Genomic DNA, 16,302 nt, shown 5'->3' on the forward strand with positions numbered 1-16,302 from the left:
CCTTCTCCAGCTGCCTGAGGATTCTGTGGGCTGGGGGCTGGGGTCTTTGCCCCCTTCCCCACAGCCCTCCCGGGTGCTGTGATCTCTCACTCCAGCCCTACTTTGCTTCATAAGTTCAGGGCCACAGACCTCCAGGACCCTTCATCTTTGGCTGCCTGGACGCAGACTCTCCCCTGCCTGGACCAGGCAACCTTGCCAAGTCCTGGAGAGCCAGGGCAGGTGAGTGGGTTTAATCATTCCTGTCTGGCGCTGGGCCTCGCTCCCAACTTCCCTGCTCCTTCAACTGAGTGGCTTTCTAGAGCCCCAACCTGACATCTCAGCCAGGCTGTGGGAAGGGGAAAAGGTGGCCAAAGGACCCCTTCCCACCAGGACTGCTGGCCAGCGCATGCCGCTCTGGCCCGGGAGTCCCAATTCTGCTTGGTCTGCTCTGGACTGGAAGTCCCTCCAGTCCCTCCCCAGGCTCCTGACTGCACCCCACTCTTGTGTATGGCCCAGGTCTGCTCAGTGTCCCCCATCCCAACTAACCAGGCTCCTCCTGGGCTCTGGGAGGGAAGTCATCATCTACTCTTTTCAAAGCAGATTCTTTTTAAAGAAAAGGCTTCAGCCAGGAAAATATATGATCACAGGAAAAGATTCAATCATATTCAAGTGAAGAAAGGCTTAATTTTTTGTATCAAGTCACTCTAATAACAAACATGGGTGGGGCCTGGTAGACATGGTTTGTCTAAGCCTGCTTCTTGGAATATTTCTGTTTTCAGAAGTGACCGCAGGAGCTCATTGGTTCCATCTTCAGCTCTGGGTCTCGGGTGGGCAGGACTGAGGCCAGGGGGCCTGCCTGGGAGTTGCCTTGAGAACCCTGTCTTTTCTTTCCATCTTGCCGATCTGGTTCTGAGGTCTGTGTTCCTATTGCACTTGCCCATTGGCACAGAGTGTCTTATTTTTCCAGCATCCACAGGGGTTTGAGGAGAGGGAAACTGAGGCAGAGTAAGACCGAGAGAAAATGAGAGAGAGAAAGGGAACGTCTTTGTCTACAGCAGAAGCAGGGCTACGGCACTGTCGTTGACCATCAATGATGGAGAACCCAGGTGCCCCTGGTGTGGCTAGCATTCTCATCCAAGGTCATTTGAGACCAGTTTGGGCTGAGGACTAGGAGATCCTGGTGTCTTACAAAGGACTCCAGCCACCTCTGAATGTTACATTGTGCTGGGGCAGCGGAGGCAGCAAGGCCCCAACTAAGCCCTCCTGACCCCAGAAACATGCCCCGCTCTGCAGTGGGCAGCCTCGGGGCTGAAAGGTGGTCACAGGCAGGCTGGGTGAGGTCCCCAGCGGTTCTGGCTCCCTGCAGTCCCTCGTGGGAGGGCTCTAGGAATGTAGCTTACCCAGATACTGGCCCAGCTGCCCTTTGGGGGGCAGTCTTGTCCCTGCAGTGCGAGACCAGGGAGGCTGGGCAGAACCACCCCATCCTCTCCCTGGCGGGCTGAGTGCAAGGGTGGTTAGCAGCTTGTCACTGGTGTGGATGGAGTTAAACCTTTTCGGGGACTATTTACTTCTGATCCTAAGTGACAGCTTGGGGAGGGAGAGTCACGTGGCCCTGAAATCCCCGCGGGAGCTGATGGAGCATGCCCAGCTGCTTCTGCCTGGGAAAGATGCTGGGTCCTGCAGTAACCACAACAGCATCCTCTCCCTGCGCCAGGGACCTGCCAGCCGGAGCGATGACTGATTAGATCAGATTAGATTCAGAGCCCCCCGCTCTTCAGAAGGGGGCCCCTAGGGGCAGGGGAGGAGGACCCCAGCTGGCCTGAGCTGGGGGAGGGGTGCCTGGGGCTTGCAGAGTTAGCGCTCCCAGCGTGGGATCACACCTCCAAAGCAAGTCGGTGAGTCTGTTTGGAGCATCAGATGGATGAGGTGGGAGGAGGAAGGTTGGGCTCCGGTCAGGGCTGGCAGCCGCCGCTTGCCTACCGTGTGAGCCCGGGCTGCGTGCACTGCGGTTCCCTGCCTTCCCCATCCCTCATCCTTGGCAGCATTACTTGGGGATCATGGATGCTGAGAATGCTAATTATAGCCCTCTCGGTGCCCCCAGCCTCCTCCAGAATCCCCAGTAAGGGCTGATGCTGTTTGAATTGATTACATTTGAATTGCCTCCCCTGGGCTAGAGCAGCTTTGGGGCTGCTGCCTCCTAGGGTCCAGCTGGGCCCCCAGCCTGGCTAGAGCGCAGAGGCCAGCCCCACCCTGCCTCTACCAGTGCCAGAGGAATGAGTGAAAGGCCAGCAGGGTGGAGATGGAGAGGGGGCTCCCAGGGTCGGGCTCGGGTCAACCCCGAGATCACCCTCCTCAGTGGGACGGGTCAGAGTGCCTCTTTCTGAGGGCTCAGAGGTTGGGGCCAAGGGCTGGAGTCTGAGAGTCCGTGGGAAGCTCCCGCAGGAGCTGGAGCCTGGAACAGGGACAGGGGTGGTGGGGAGTGAGGGGCCAGCCTTCTTAATGATGGGCAGGATGTGGCCAGCCCAGAGCCCCAGGTTTATTGTGTGAGGAGTCTGGAAAGAGAGGAAGGCTGGGGAACTGGCCAGTGAGGGGAAAGGAGAACTAGGGGTGGAGGGGCAAGGAACGGGGAAAGAGAAGGAGATGCCCTTTGAGACAGCAGACCAGCCATGGCAGGGGAGGGGCGGGGACAGCCAGGATGCGGGGTGAGCAGCCCGGGCAGAGGTGGGGAGGGCGAGCTGCGGGAGGGTGGAAGGGGGTGGGGAGGAGGGCTGAGCGCAGAGTCAGTGCCCCAGGAGGCGTGGCCTTCGGAGCTGGACAGTTCTTCCCAAATCCGGTTAGACCCCTTGCTCTCTATCTGGCAGCTGGTGCACCTCGCCGAGGGTCTCCTGCATGCGGGGCAGCCCTGAGTGGCAGTCTCTGCCTGAGTCCCCCGTCCAGATGGCTGCGGGGGCATCGCAGGTGCCTGCCCTCAATCCCCCAAATCCCTTCTTGCCCGCCGCTGTGGAGGTTTCTGCAGCGCTGCCTCTCCAATCTCCAGCTCAGCGTCTGAGGTGCTGCATCTTAGCCGGTGCTGGAGACCCGCAGATCCTGGTGGTGGCGCGGGTAGGAGGGAGGGGCCACAGAGGCTCGGCTCAGACGGCGGCCTGCGGCTCGGCGCGTCTCCAGGAGGCGGTGGCAGGAGGGGCCGGGGCGCCCCGCCTGGCACAGCCACGGGGCTTTCCTTACGGAAACAAGCGGGGTTCTGTGTCTCCGCACAAGGGCGCAGAGTGCTGGGCCGCCGATGTGAATTATTAAAGGTCCTCGGTTTCCCGATCGCCGGCGAGGTGATAAATGTGTTAGCGCGGGTTTGTAATTAATCCTGGCGGGCTGCTGCACGGGCTGGAGAGACAAAGGGGACTTTTCTCCCCCCCCCCCCCCCCCCGGGGTTCGGCCTTTCCTTTTTCACAGGAAGGCGATGGTGCAGGACGCATTACACAGATAATTGCTTTAGTGTGTCTGCCTGGATTATTGAGTTGGATTCTTCCTGCTCCGTGTAAATGAAGTAATTACTGGGGAAGGCGGAGAGCCAGGCAGCCCGCCCTGGCTCCCGGGCTGACATCACAGCCCCGCCTCACCCAGGCCCATCCGCAGCCGCAGGCTCAGCAGAGGGAGCATTGGTGGCCCAGGGATCAGCCTGGAAGGCGCCCCAGATAGGGGTGGGTGTCACCGGGTGCAGGGCAAGCTGCGGCTCAGAGCGGATCTCCTCGCCAGCCTGTGGTGCATACACTGTGGTCATGGGCTTGGATACTGGCTTGGCCACGTGGGTCCCGCGGTGGGTCAGGAGGAGGTCTGAGCTGAACGTGGGGACAGCTTAGCTTGCTGCTAAGCACTTGCAGTGCTCAGGGTCAGCAGGGCTCAGGCTGAGGCTCAGGAGCTCTGGAAGCCAGGCTCTGAGAGATGGTTTCTGCAGGCCGGTCTCTCATCAGTTAGAAAAACTCCTAGGAGGGAGCAGACTTTATTTTGGGGAACACTTGAAGTGGAGAGCAGAAGGAAGGAAGTGAATTTCCTTGGAATTCCTTAGTCCTGGTGGCCTCCTCGTCAGCATCACCACCTCCAGATGCCCCTGGGAGAATGTCTTATACAGCCTCCTCCACCCAAGCCCAGATCAGCCCTGCACCAGCCTCACTTGGGGAATCCCAGTGGCAGGGAGCTCACTACCTCACAAGCAGTTTCCTGTATGCTGGGAACATTCTCCTGCATTGAGTCAACCTGCTCTTAACTCAGTTCCAGCCTTTGGCTCTGATTCTTTGAAGCCACATAGATCAAACCAGCCCTTTTTCACATGATGATTAAAAAATGGCTTTCTTATTAAAATAACATGTCATAGCCCGGCATGGTGGCGCACACCTGTAATCCCAGCAGCCTGGGAGACTGAGGCAGGAGGATTGAGAGTTCAAAGCCAGCCTCAGCAAAATCGAGGTGCTAAGCAACTCAGTGAGACCCTGTCTCTAAATAAAATACAAAAAAGGGCTGGAGATGTGGCTCGGTGGTTGAGTGCCCCTGAGTTCAATACCCAGTACCCCCCAAAAAATAAAAAAATAAAGAAAAAAAGCACGTCATAGTTGGCAAGTGAATGAAATTAATGTATTTTATGTGGCCATTTCTATATTGGATATTTAGGTTGTTAGCTACATTTTCCTTTTACCAATAACTCAATATAAACATTTTTGGTCATTAGGTTTTGTGTGTGTGTGTGTGTGTGTGTGTGTGTGTGTGTGTGGTGTTGATACTCGGGATTAAACCCACTGGTGCTCCATCACTGAGCTACATACTACATCTGCCACATCTCCAGCCCTTTTTGTTTTTTAATTTTGAGTCAAGTTCTTCCTAAGTTGCTGAGGCTGGCCTTAAACTTGTGATCCTGCTGCCTCAGCCTCCCAAGTTGCTGGGCTTATAGGCATGTCCCACCATGCTCTGCTTCTTTTCTGCATTTGGATTATTTCCTTAGGATAAACCCCAAGACATAGAATTAATGTGATGATGGGTATACATTTTTCAAACTTACTATTTTGTGACTATAGAAGTAACAACTAGTTATTAGAAATGTAGAAAGACATGTACAATTGAAAGCTACTCCTAATTCTCAGAGATTTGGTATGTAATTCTAACATTTTTGGTGCAAATTTCCTTTTATGAATTCATTCACAGACATGAGCAGGTTGAGCATCACAATACACACATATCCCTCTAAAATTTTGAACCAGATGTATATATTGTCACTTAAGCATTTTTCCATGTCATTAAATATTCTGTTACCGTATCATTTTAAAGTACCTGCCTAATATCTCATTATATACCTATTTTATTTATTTGCAGTGCTGGGAATTGAACCCAGTGCTCTGCTCATGCTAGGCAGACACTTATCACTGAGTCATATCCCCAGCACTGTTTATGGTGGGTTTTTTGTTTGTCTGTTTTTGCAGGAGTAGGGATCGAACTCAGGACCTCACTCATATGAGGCAAGTGCTTTACAACATTGAGCTATGCCTCCATCCTCGTTTATTTGATTTTTGACCCTTACGTTAAATTAACTATTTCCAATTTTTCTGGTATTAGAGATTTAACCCAGGGGTGCTTTACCACTGAACCACATCCCCAGCCCTTTTTCTTTTTTATTTAGAAACAGGGTCTCACTAAGTTGCTTAGGGCCTTGCCAAATTGCTGAGGCTGGTCTCAAACTTGCGATCCTCCTGTCTCAGCTCTCCAACCACTGGTATTAACAGGCATGCGCCACTGTGCCCAGCCAATTTTTCACTTTTTAAAACAATGTTACTATTAACATACACATATCTGAATTGTTTCCCATTTCAATAATTTTTCCCTCTTTGGTAGAAGTGGAATTGCTACATATTTTTAAATCTTTGGACATATTTTGCCAAATTCTTTGTTCAGAAGCACGTGTTTGTATCTCTGGCAATTGTGTATGAGAACTCCAGCATTTAGTATTATAATTGTTTGCATGGTTTTAACTCATTGCTCGTCACTGTTTCAACCTCTTTGTTTAATTACTAGTAAGATTTTTAAAACTTTAAGAAAAGATTGGGTGTTCCGAGCAAGTGGCACACATGCCTGTAATCCCAGTGACTCGGGAGGCTGAGGTAGGAAGATCTCGAGTTCAAAGACAGCCTCAGCAAGAGCAAGGTGCCAAGACCCTGTCTCTAAATAAAATACAAACTAGGACTGGGGATGTGGCTCAGTTGAGTGCTTCTGAGTTCAATACCTAATACCAAAAAAAAAAAAAAAAAAAAAAAAGAGGGAGAGAGAGAGGGACTGGGGGTATAGCTCAGTTGGTAAAGTGCTTGCCTTGCATGCACAAGACCCTGAGTTCAATCCCCAGCACAGAGAGAGAGAGAGAGAGAGAGAGAGAGATTGGGTAAAGGCAGACTTTTCTGCCTTTTCTTAAAAGCTAGGCTGGTAGCCAGGTGACTCAGGAGCCTGAGGCAGGAGGACTCAAGTCTGCGGTCAACCTCAGCAACCTAGAGAGTCCCTGTCTGTATAAAAAGAACTGGGGATGTAGTTCAGTGGTAAAGCACCTCTGGGTTCAATATTAGTACCTCCCCTCCCCCGCAATAAAAAAAAGGCAGTTTGGTGCAAGATCATGGCTGTGGGGGCAAATTTACATTGACTCTGGCCTCTACCACTTATGTGGTATGACCTTGACAATGACTTAATCTCTCAGTTTCTCCATCTGGAAAAGGGAGGTCACATTACCTCTGGTAGGTTTCCTGTAAGGACAGATGAGGTCACCTTTGGGAAGCAGGTAGAATAATGCTGAGAAGAGCAAGTGAAGCGTGCACCTGTTATTATAATCTCGTTGGTTCGTGTGAGAAATGGATCTCGAAAGACAGGGAGGATGATCTCCCTCCTCCAAACCCTCAAGTCTCCTTGGCTACATACCCTTTTCCTCCAAGGACCTTCACTCCCTCCCAAGCAATGTGGGGAGGTGGCCACACCCATTCTTAGGACAGCCACTTCCTCCAGGATGACCCCCTGGACTGACACTTGGTGCTCCCTCTGGCAGATACATGGATAAAGGGAATTTGACTCCTCTAGTGTCTTCTGGCTGGTGGACATGTCCCTCCTGCAGCCCATGCCTCTGCCCTCCTGGCCTCACACACTGCCCTGTGCACATGCCGCCTGGATTTTTTCTTGTCACATTCCCATGAGCCCTTGTTGTACCTTTCCGGAGTAGCATAAGCTGAGCTGATTAACTCCAGTCTGTGTGTTAAGAAGGGTTGGAGGAAAAAAGGCCCCTTTGGAATTTGAAGAAATGGATTCAAATCCTGGTCCAGTTAGTAGCTTTGTGACTTGTCGCAAGCCACTTCATCTCTCCGAGCTATGGTTTCCTAGTCTGACAACTGGGGTTAGTATGACTACCCACCTAGTCATACTGTTTGACAGCTAGATGGATAACACGTGCTAGTGGTTTGTAAACAGCAAGTCAGCACACCAATGTCAGCTGAATAGTGCATGACAGAAGGCAGTGCTTTTATTCAGAGGCCAGACAGGGACAAGATGGGCTGGTGAGAAATGTGTTTAGGGCAGGTAGTATTGAGAGTGATCGTCACGTCCTCCCAGGTCACCCACTTAGTCTCTGTAGAGGTTTGTTCCTTATCATGTGAGACCAGGAAATAGAGCCAGGCCCCTGGGTCGATCTGATAACCTTGCATGACCCCAAAGCTTTTCAGGGTTGCTCGTTGGCCCCCGTAACAGTTGTGCCTTCCTGGGATGGTCGGGAGCCCCATTCCTTCAGGGAGACAGTCTGGAGACTTGGAGGAGGTGAGGCCCCTCCTTAGCTCTGACATGACCACGTCCATCCAGTTGGGCTCATCATTACCTGAGAAGAACATGGGTCTATAATTGCAGACGCCAATTTGCTTTTAATTAGCCACATGCTTGCAATTAGAGTGTTAAATTCAATCTGGCCTTGGGTGGCGAGATTGTTTTTCTGATTTTGCTTATTTCCTGGGTCCTCAGGAGCATCATTGTTCACAGAGACTGCATGCAAACCTGCATACTTTGCCCAAAACCAGGGCTACCTTCATGGGGCATTGAGGAATATTGCGGGGGGAGGGAAACCTGTTTTGGGGGCGATGTGGTGTTAGAGGTTCAGTGCTTGATGACTTGTTGGAATCACAGGTGGGGCGTAGGACCCAGGCTCCCTTCTAATCCAACATCCTTTCCCTTCTAAAATGGGAATAATTCATGCCCTGCCCTCCTCATGGAGTTCAAGTGAGTTAATATCAGAAGTGGGAGTGAATTTAAAGCATTGCAGCCTGAAGATTCTTGATCACATCAAATACAAAAGGCTCTTCAGGGTTACATGTTACTAGTTCCTGGGCCCTGTCCCTTATCAGTCTGTCCTATGCTATCCAGTAATTCCTTAATTCCTGATTCCACTCTTTTCTCATCCTGCTTACTTTCCCCCAAACCCCCAAACCATGGGTGATTTGGGGGCAGCACTAGCACATGGTAGATGCTCAATAAACATTGGTTGGCTATGGGACACTTTGGACGGGAGGGAGTCTGGCCCCAAAGAATAGGCACAGGGAAACAGTCATGGGAAAGTCTTTAGTAGCTGTGGGAGTGGGACATTTACTATCTGTGCTCCTTGCCCCTTACCCCACTGTGGTCCTTCAGGGTAAAAGAGGAAGGTCTGATTTGTCTTATTTGTATTGAAGATGATTGGCACAGAGCCAGGCATGAAGTAGTAGTTTGATAACTTTTCTTTCTTTCTTCTTCTTCCTTTTTCTGTTTTGATTGACTGAGTGAATGAGACAGGAGAATGTGGTAGACAGAGCATGGAATTGAGAGCTGATGAATAGGGCTTGGAATCCCGGCCCTGCATTTCCTTTTGGCAAATATCGAGTGTATGTGCATTATGTACCAGGCAGGCCCTAGGTTGCAAAAGTGAATTTTTAAATTTACAGTCTTGTAAGGAAGTAGACAAGTGAGCAAATGGCTGTCCTGAATCTGAGACAGATGCTACAACTGTTGGAAGCCTAAAAGGAGAGAGACTGTCCTGTTCAGGAAAGGATTCCCAAGGCAGAGACCTTAAGCTGGGTCTCATCAGCGTGAGAAAGTTACTTAACTTCTCTGGGTCTCAGTTTCCTAAGCTATCACATAAGGAGACTAAAGGCTCCTTTGCAGAGGTGAGGTTGAAATGCAATAAAATAACATGAATAAAACATCTCTGGCACTGAATAATTCTTTAATAAATGTTCAGAATGTCTCCTTCAAGCCAGGTCAGGTGGTGATTTGGCAGGGGGAGGGCAGGAGCCAGCAGCTCAAGAAGTTTTAGGAGGCTGGTCCATACCCTTCATCTTAGCTGTGACCTTGAACAAATTTCTTAACCTCTCTAAGTCTCAGTTGCTGGATGTGTGAAATGAGATGATGTATTTGTTGTATGACTGAGCGGAGAAGCTTCACACAAGGCACTAGAATATGTCAAACATAGTAAGTACTAGAAAATGTTAGTTCTTCTTTATTATTATTTCCAACAGATTTCATGGAAAGACTACATCTGTGCACAGAGATACATGTTACATGCATGTCGACTCCTGGATATGCTCAGAAAGGGAGGAGGGCAGGGAGGCACGGGTTAGGTTGAATGACAGCCAGTGGCTGCTCCTTGAGAGGATCCAGGGAGAGGTGACCAGAACTCTGTTGAAACAGTTGAAAGGACCAGATCTGGGCAACAGATCCAGGCAGGTCAGCTTGTGGTTTGTGCTCCAAATTGGGGGAGCCTGCTTCCTGAGAAACTAAGAGGTCCCCTGACAGCAGGAATTTAATTCCCTCAGGCATGTAGGCCTCCTGGTCTGGGCCAGTTCTGCTAGCAATATCCCAGCTGCTCTCTAGCCTGGCTGGTCCCCTGACCTTCCTAAGCAAGGCAGCCTGGCAGCCATGCTGGGTTGCCATGGTAACTGGCAGCCTCCCAGCTGGGTTGCCCTGGTAACCAGTTAGCTGGTATTTGGGGGAGGGGGTGGTGAGCTAGGGGTAATCAGCCTCAAAAGAGATGGAGGAGGACAAGGGCAGGACAAGAAGGAAGACAAATCGCAGATGCCCCCAGTACAGCCTTCTCTTCTTTCTCTTCTGGGCTTGGGACAGCCAGAGAAAGGCAGGTAGGAAAGGATGCTGTGGTGTTTCTGCCTGGCGAGCGCGCGCGTGTGTGTGTGTGTGTGTGTGTGTGTGTTTCACGGTTGAGTTGTCTTGGCCAGTGCAGGGTGTGTGGAAGATTCGATGGGGTGGTGCAGGATCTCTCCCTGGCAGTGAGAAAGGCAGTCCAGTACAGTGGGAAAGCCATGGACCATCCAAACCCAGATCAGTCCTGGCTCCCCTCCTCCCCTGGTCAGCGTCATCTCCTTGAGCTTTAGTAACCTCATCTGTAAAACAGAGGTGCTGAACCTCCAGGGCCACTGTTTGGGACAGTGCCGAGCACTGTCCATGGTGGACTCTCCTCTCCTTCCGTATTGCTTTTTCGTTTTGGTGAATGCATTCCAGCCCATAAACAGCTTGTACCAGAGGCCGGGCCCCTGAGGCAGAGGCTGGGGTTGGGTTGGAATTCTTGAGCACTCAGGACACCCAGCTCTTACCCTGAGGAGTTTACCATCCCAGTGTGCTGAGTGCAGAAAGCAAGTGACAGGCGAGAACTTGGCAGGAAAGTTTAAAAAGACCTCATTGAAATTTTTGACTGCATTCAGTAGAAATACATTTGTCCTTATGATCCAGAAACGGGTATGCTTTAGTGTGTTCCAGTCTTGGCTGGTGTCCTCCCCTCCCTGCAAAGATGGTCTTGACCCTTCGGCTTGATTTCACACTCCGGGGTGAGTCATTATGTTCAGTTTGAGAAACACTGAGGGAGAGTAAAAACATCACCCCAGGCTTCCTGTCACCTGCACCTGTTGATTCTCGTAGATCCCATCTGTGAGATTACAGGCTCTGAGGTCACATGGCTTGCCCAGGGTCACAGAGGCAGCAGCAGGTCATGGGCAAGGCCTGAACAGGGTCTCCGTCGCTCCGGCTCATGGTCTGCCCCTTCTTTTGTTCAGCCTATTGCCTGGTCTTGTTCTTAAAACAGAGACCTAAAGACCCAGAAGGACCTTTCCCAGTCACCTTAAAACTAAGGACCTGGAGCTATGCCTGGACTCAGGTGCCTCTTGTCTGTCTCATAGACTTAAGGCTGGGTGCCGAGGGGGGGTGTGGAAGAGGTGCCCCCTCAGTGTGAGGGGAGTAAGTCCAGGACAGAGGGGGTCTGTGTGCAGTGAACCCCTCCTGACAACCACATTGGAAGATGTTTCTGACAGGAAAACCTTAAACCAGTCCCCAGAGAAGCCAGCTATTCATTTTCCCTTTCTGACGAAGGTGTCAATCAGCAGGAGGCTTCCAAGTGCAGGCTCCCCCTGGGCTGGGCTCGCTGTGGGGAGAAGGGGGACTTGGTGGCTGGAGGCTGAGGGGCACAGGCGTGTGCTGAATGCCCAGGCAGAATGCTGCCCTCATAAATACTTCGTGCGATAAAGATCAGGCCTGGAGGAAGAACCAGAAGCACGGAGGAGTTCGTTCTGCTTGGTTCCATTTTCAACCGCGCTGTGTGAATTTGCCCCATTTCTCAGTCTCTCAGCACCTGGCTTTCCTGTTTTGGGGGCTACGCAGTGGATGCTGCCATCCCTCGCTTCCCATGGGGACTTCGCCCTCTGCAAACAGAATGGGCCAAGCGTTTATAGCCCAGAGTCATTTCCTTGTCACCTGGGTGTATTCCTTTTTCAGCTTGACTGACTACATGGTGACAGGCTTGTGGCTCTGGGAGGAGCCTCAGGAGGGGTGGGAAGATGACCCCAGCTGTGTCCTGGTTCCTCTAGGCTTCTTGTTAGTGTCCTCAAGCACCCGCTTATTTGGATGGAATTACTTGCATCTGTAAAGACGAGGGCTGTCGGAGGTACCTGTGTGGTCTGGGCTCATGGTCCCTTTGTAAATTGTCAGGCAGGCGTGGTGGGGAGTACATTTCTGTCTCTGGCTGGGTGAAGAAAGGCTGGGGAGATGGTGGGTTTCCATAATAAGAATGGGTACTTTGGGATCACATCGAGGGCAAGAAGTTGCTCGATGAGGTGAGTCTGTTTATGCTGTGAAGTTGGCTGCGAGTCTTTCTTGTAGTAGCTTTAGACTGCCATGTACTCACCCCTTATCTGAATCCCCATAGCTTGCCCAGAGGGACTGTTTTGGGAGGGGTAGTTGGAATTGAACCCCAGGATACTACTTTACTACTGAGCTCCATCCCCAGTCCTTTTATTATTTATTTATTTTTTTAAAATTTTGAGCCTCATTAAGTTGTCAGGCTGACCTCCTTGAACAGCAGTTCTCTTGCCTCAGCCTCCCCAGTCACTGGGATTACAGGCATGCCCTACCATGCTCTGTCCAGAGGGACTTTTAGTTATCCCTTTTTACCTATGAAAATACTACTTCTGACATCATGGGCCACTTAGCTGAGGTCACACTGGGAGGAAGGGGCAGAGTCAGGGTTAGAAGCTACAGATGGTTCCATGATTCTACCCCAGCCCCTTTTATTATCCTTCATTTGACCAACCCTGAGAGCAGGAATATTAGCCAGTGAAACAGTGGTGTCCCCAACAATCGTGGCTCTTTTGTGGTTGCTCAGTGCTGCCCATTTGGTCTCAACTTTCATCTAGGGGCCTTTAAGATCACGCAGGAAGTCACAGCTGAGGCAAAGCTTGGAGGTGCACCTGGGGTGGCAGGGGACTCCGGAGGCCATACCCAGTGCCAGTCCTACAGCACTCCTGCCCACATGTCCCCTGGGGACCTGGTGTGTACTGGGTGGCTTCTCCTTCAGTAGTGAGACCTCAGAATCCAGAAGCCCAGGGTCCTCATTTACCCAGCTTGTCATCTGCTGGCAGCTGGCAGGGTGGGCTGCGCTCAGCTGCTTCTCTCTGCCCCACCCCTACCTTTCTGCCCTTCCTGTTATCATGGTCATGTGTATTTAGGTGTGAGTGTGGATAGTGTCCAGGGACTTCTCCCCAGTGCCTCTGGTCCTCACCTTTAAGGTCAAATGACTCAGTAAAGAAAAGAGGGTTGGCTCCAGTGACTTCTATTGGGGGACCTGCTCCCGGGGGAGGGAGCAGAACACACAGCAGAACAGAGGTTGACCAGATGCCCTGTTCAAGGGAGGCTGGAGCGCTGCTCCTCACTGGTTCTTAAGGAATTGTGCTGCCGGGAGGCTGAGCCCAGGGATGTGTGCACGTGGGTTCTGAAGAGGGAGAGTTGGAGATCCGTCCCAAGCTATCTCGTGGCAGCAGATTGCAGATCAGAAGAAAGCAGGAAGAGGAGCAAGACACAGAGAAGGGGAGTGTGGCAGGGGCTCTAAGCGTGGAGAAACCTCTAAGGGAGTGCCGCCAAGTGTCTGCTGGGTAGAGCCGGGCCAAGTTCAGACACCTTTAGATGGGCTGCATGTGATCATGCCGATCCGACATCCTTATTAGGAAAGTCAGGCTGGCAGGAGGTAAGAGTGGGAGACACAGAGAACCTAGACCCTGGGAAGGACTTTCTTGAATTTCTTGAATCTAGATGAGAAGCATCTCGATTTGGCCCAGCACTTCCCAAATTTGATATTCTCAAAACTAAGGTCAAAGTCACCTACACTTATTAAGTTTATATATATACACACACACATATATATATTTATACATGTATATTATATATACATGTATATTACATATACATGTACATATACATGTGTATATATGTATATATATATGTAGATGGAATTATATATATACTATATATATACATATATATAATATATATAATTTTTTTTATTGAACCCAGAGGCACTTAACCACTGAGCCACATCCCCAGACCTTTTTTATATTTTATTTGGAGACAGGGTCTCTCTGAGTTGCTTAGGGCCTCACTATGTTGCTGAGGCTGACTTTGAACTTATGATCCTCCTGCTTCAGCCTCCCAAGCAGCTGGGATTACAGGTATGCATCACCACGCCCAGCTTCAAGTTCTATTTTTAAAAGTGACTTTGTAGTGACTGAAATAGCTGGTTGGAAATAGAAGTTGTTCTACAATATTCCATCTACATATGTCTTTCTATCTGATAAATTTGTATCTCCCCACAGCAATTGGCATTATGATTCAAAATAAGTGGTTCCTGGTTAATACCTTCCCCGGCTTAGGGATGGGGTGCCATGCAAGGGATGGGGAGAGAATTCTCTGGAAATAACTCTGCCCTCACAGCTCACATCTTTTCCTGTGCTAGAATTTCAGATAGTTCTTGTCCTGGCTCAGAGCCAAGATTGCTATTTCCCCATCCTTGGCTGAAGTGTTTGCTGAATTGAGTTCGACCATGCTCTCCAGCTTCCTCCCTGGAGACCTTGCTTCATCACTCACTTTTGGGGTACTTGGATAATGTAGACAAGACAATGGTCCACAGGATAATTTGGATTAGGAAACACTGAGTCTCTTCCAAACTTCTTGTAATTGACTGTCTTTAATATTTCCTTGAGAAGGAGTGAACTATTTTTAGCCAGCTTAGAGGAGTTTGTCACTCCCACAAGAACCTCCTGAGATCACAGGTCAGGAGAACTGGGAGGTGTCAGAGCAGCTCATTTGCATAGTTCCCACAATCCTCCTCTTGGCTCCATCTACAGACATCCTGGTCTGGCCATTTCTGTCACCGACTCCTTCAAATCAGTGGGTATGGGCTGGAGTTGTGGCTTGGTGGTAGAGTGCTTGCCTGGCATGTGTGAGGCCCTGGGTTCAATCCTCAGCACTTCATGTAAATAAATAAATGAAATAGGAAGCTCCATTGACAACTAAACAATATTAAAAAAAAAACAAGTTATAAAAAAAAAAATCAGTGGGTATGTCTGCACTCTAAGTAGCTCCTTATAAGCACTAAGTTCCTCGTGTCAGAGTCTCTTTTCCCAGATGGACCAAGATAGGGGAGGGATTTAAAGTGTCAGCCTTGGAAGTAATTTTTCATTTGGGTCAAACTTCCTCCCGAACAGCAGTCCTTTTCACATCCCAGGCACTCCTCTGTCAGCTACCCCTTAAACACTGCCTTGAGAAGTGGCTTTTCCTCTGCTGGACAGCTTCACCTTCTCTCCCACCCAACAACTTTACCTTCTCTCCCCCCTTAACCTTGAACTTGACTTTTCTTCAAACTTCTACACTTTGGTTCTAGTTCAGTGTCCTGGCCACCCTTTTCCGGACTTCTTGTTTGTCATATTTAAAGAGTCAGTTAAGTATCGAGAGACCAGATGTGACAGTGAGGGAAATGCAGGCCCCAGTCTCTGCCTGGGTTTGCCTCACACTTGTGAGCTGTGTGACCCTACTTATAACCTTTACCTTCCCTGAGCCTTAATTTACCCATCTGTAAAATGTGGATGAAGATGGTACTTACCTCATAGGGTGGGTGAATGAATTGGCACATGAATTGTAAATGAACGGATTGGAACACATAAAAAACTTAGAGCAGTGCCTGGCAGCTTCAAAAAACTCGGTACATGGCAGCTTTAACATTTCTCTTAAAATAAGCAGTCCAGCATTGAACATAGTAGTCCAGATGTGGTCTTCTCTGTGGAACTCTGATGCCTTCAACTTGACCATACATTTCTATTTTATCAGACTGAGTTTGCAAATCATTGAACTCAATTCAAACACCAGTGTTGAACCCCCAGGTTATTTCAGCTGTTAGGCTTAGATCCCCCTCTCCTTCCTACATAAAAGATGTGATCTGAGTTAGAGGGAAGGTCAGTGTTAAGGGGAACCCAAAGCCTCCCTTCACATTGGTCCCAAACACACATGAACTCTCATTGATGGAGTTGAGTCTATTTTATAACACCGCTCTGTGATCTGGTGTTCTGTTTGGAAAATCTCTTGACCCACGCTGAGCTGAAATAAAATTCTGCTTCCCATGGGTCTTTTCTTTCTTTTGGTGGGTCTCTTTCACTCTTCTTTGCTCATTTAATGCATTAGTTTACCAAGTGAACCGAGCATGTACTGTTGGTGTCTTTCTTACCTCCAGTTCTAGCTCCTCCACTTCTCAAAGTTTCCAGGTTGTAGGGGAAGGGACCCAGGTACCTCTGAGTTCCATGCTTTATAGGTAGACCTCTGAGGCTCTCTAAATCCTTGCTCTTCATGGCTCAGTAGCATCTACATCACCTGGGAGCTTGCTAAAAATGCAGAATCTCAGGTCTCACCAGAACTGCTGAATCAGAATCATTGTTTTTTTAAATTGGATGTGGTGGTGCACTCCTGTAATCCCAG

The 16,302-nt window shown here is 49.8% G+C and overlaps 1 protein-coding gene across 1 annotated transcript in view; it reads left to right on the forward strand.

Annotated features, from left to right (window-relative positions):
• Nucleotides 1-1,833: 1,833 nt before the first annotated feature.
• Nucleotides 1,834-16,302, forward strand: part of PLEKHA6 (pleckstrin homology domain containing A6) — a 126,300-nt gene continuing 111,831 nt past the window's right edge. The window contains exon 1 of the mRNA XM_079107388.1: nucleotides 1,834-1,874. The gene's annotated coding sequence lies outside the window, so the exon portion shown is untranslated. The remainder of the gene's footprint in view (nucleotides 1,875-16,302) is intronic.

Source organism: Sciurus vulgaris (assembly GCF_902686455.1).
Source record: "Sciurus vulgaris genome assembly, chromosome: 12".
Taxonomy (NCBI): domain Eukaryota; kingdom Metazoa; phylum Chordata; class Mammalia; order Rodentia; family Sciuridae; genus Sciurus; species Sciurus vulgaris.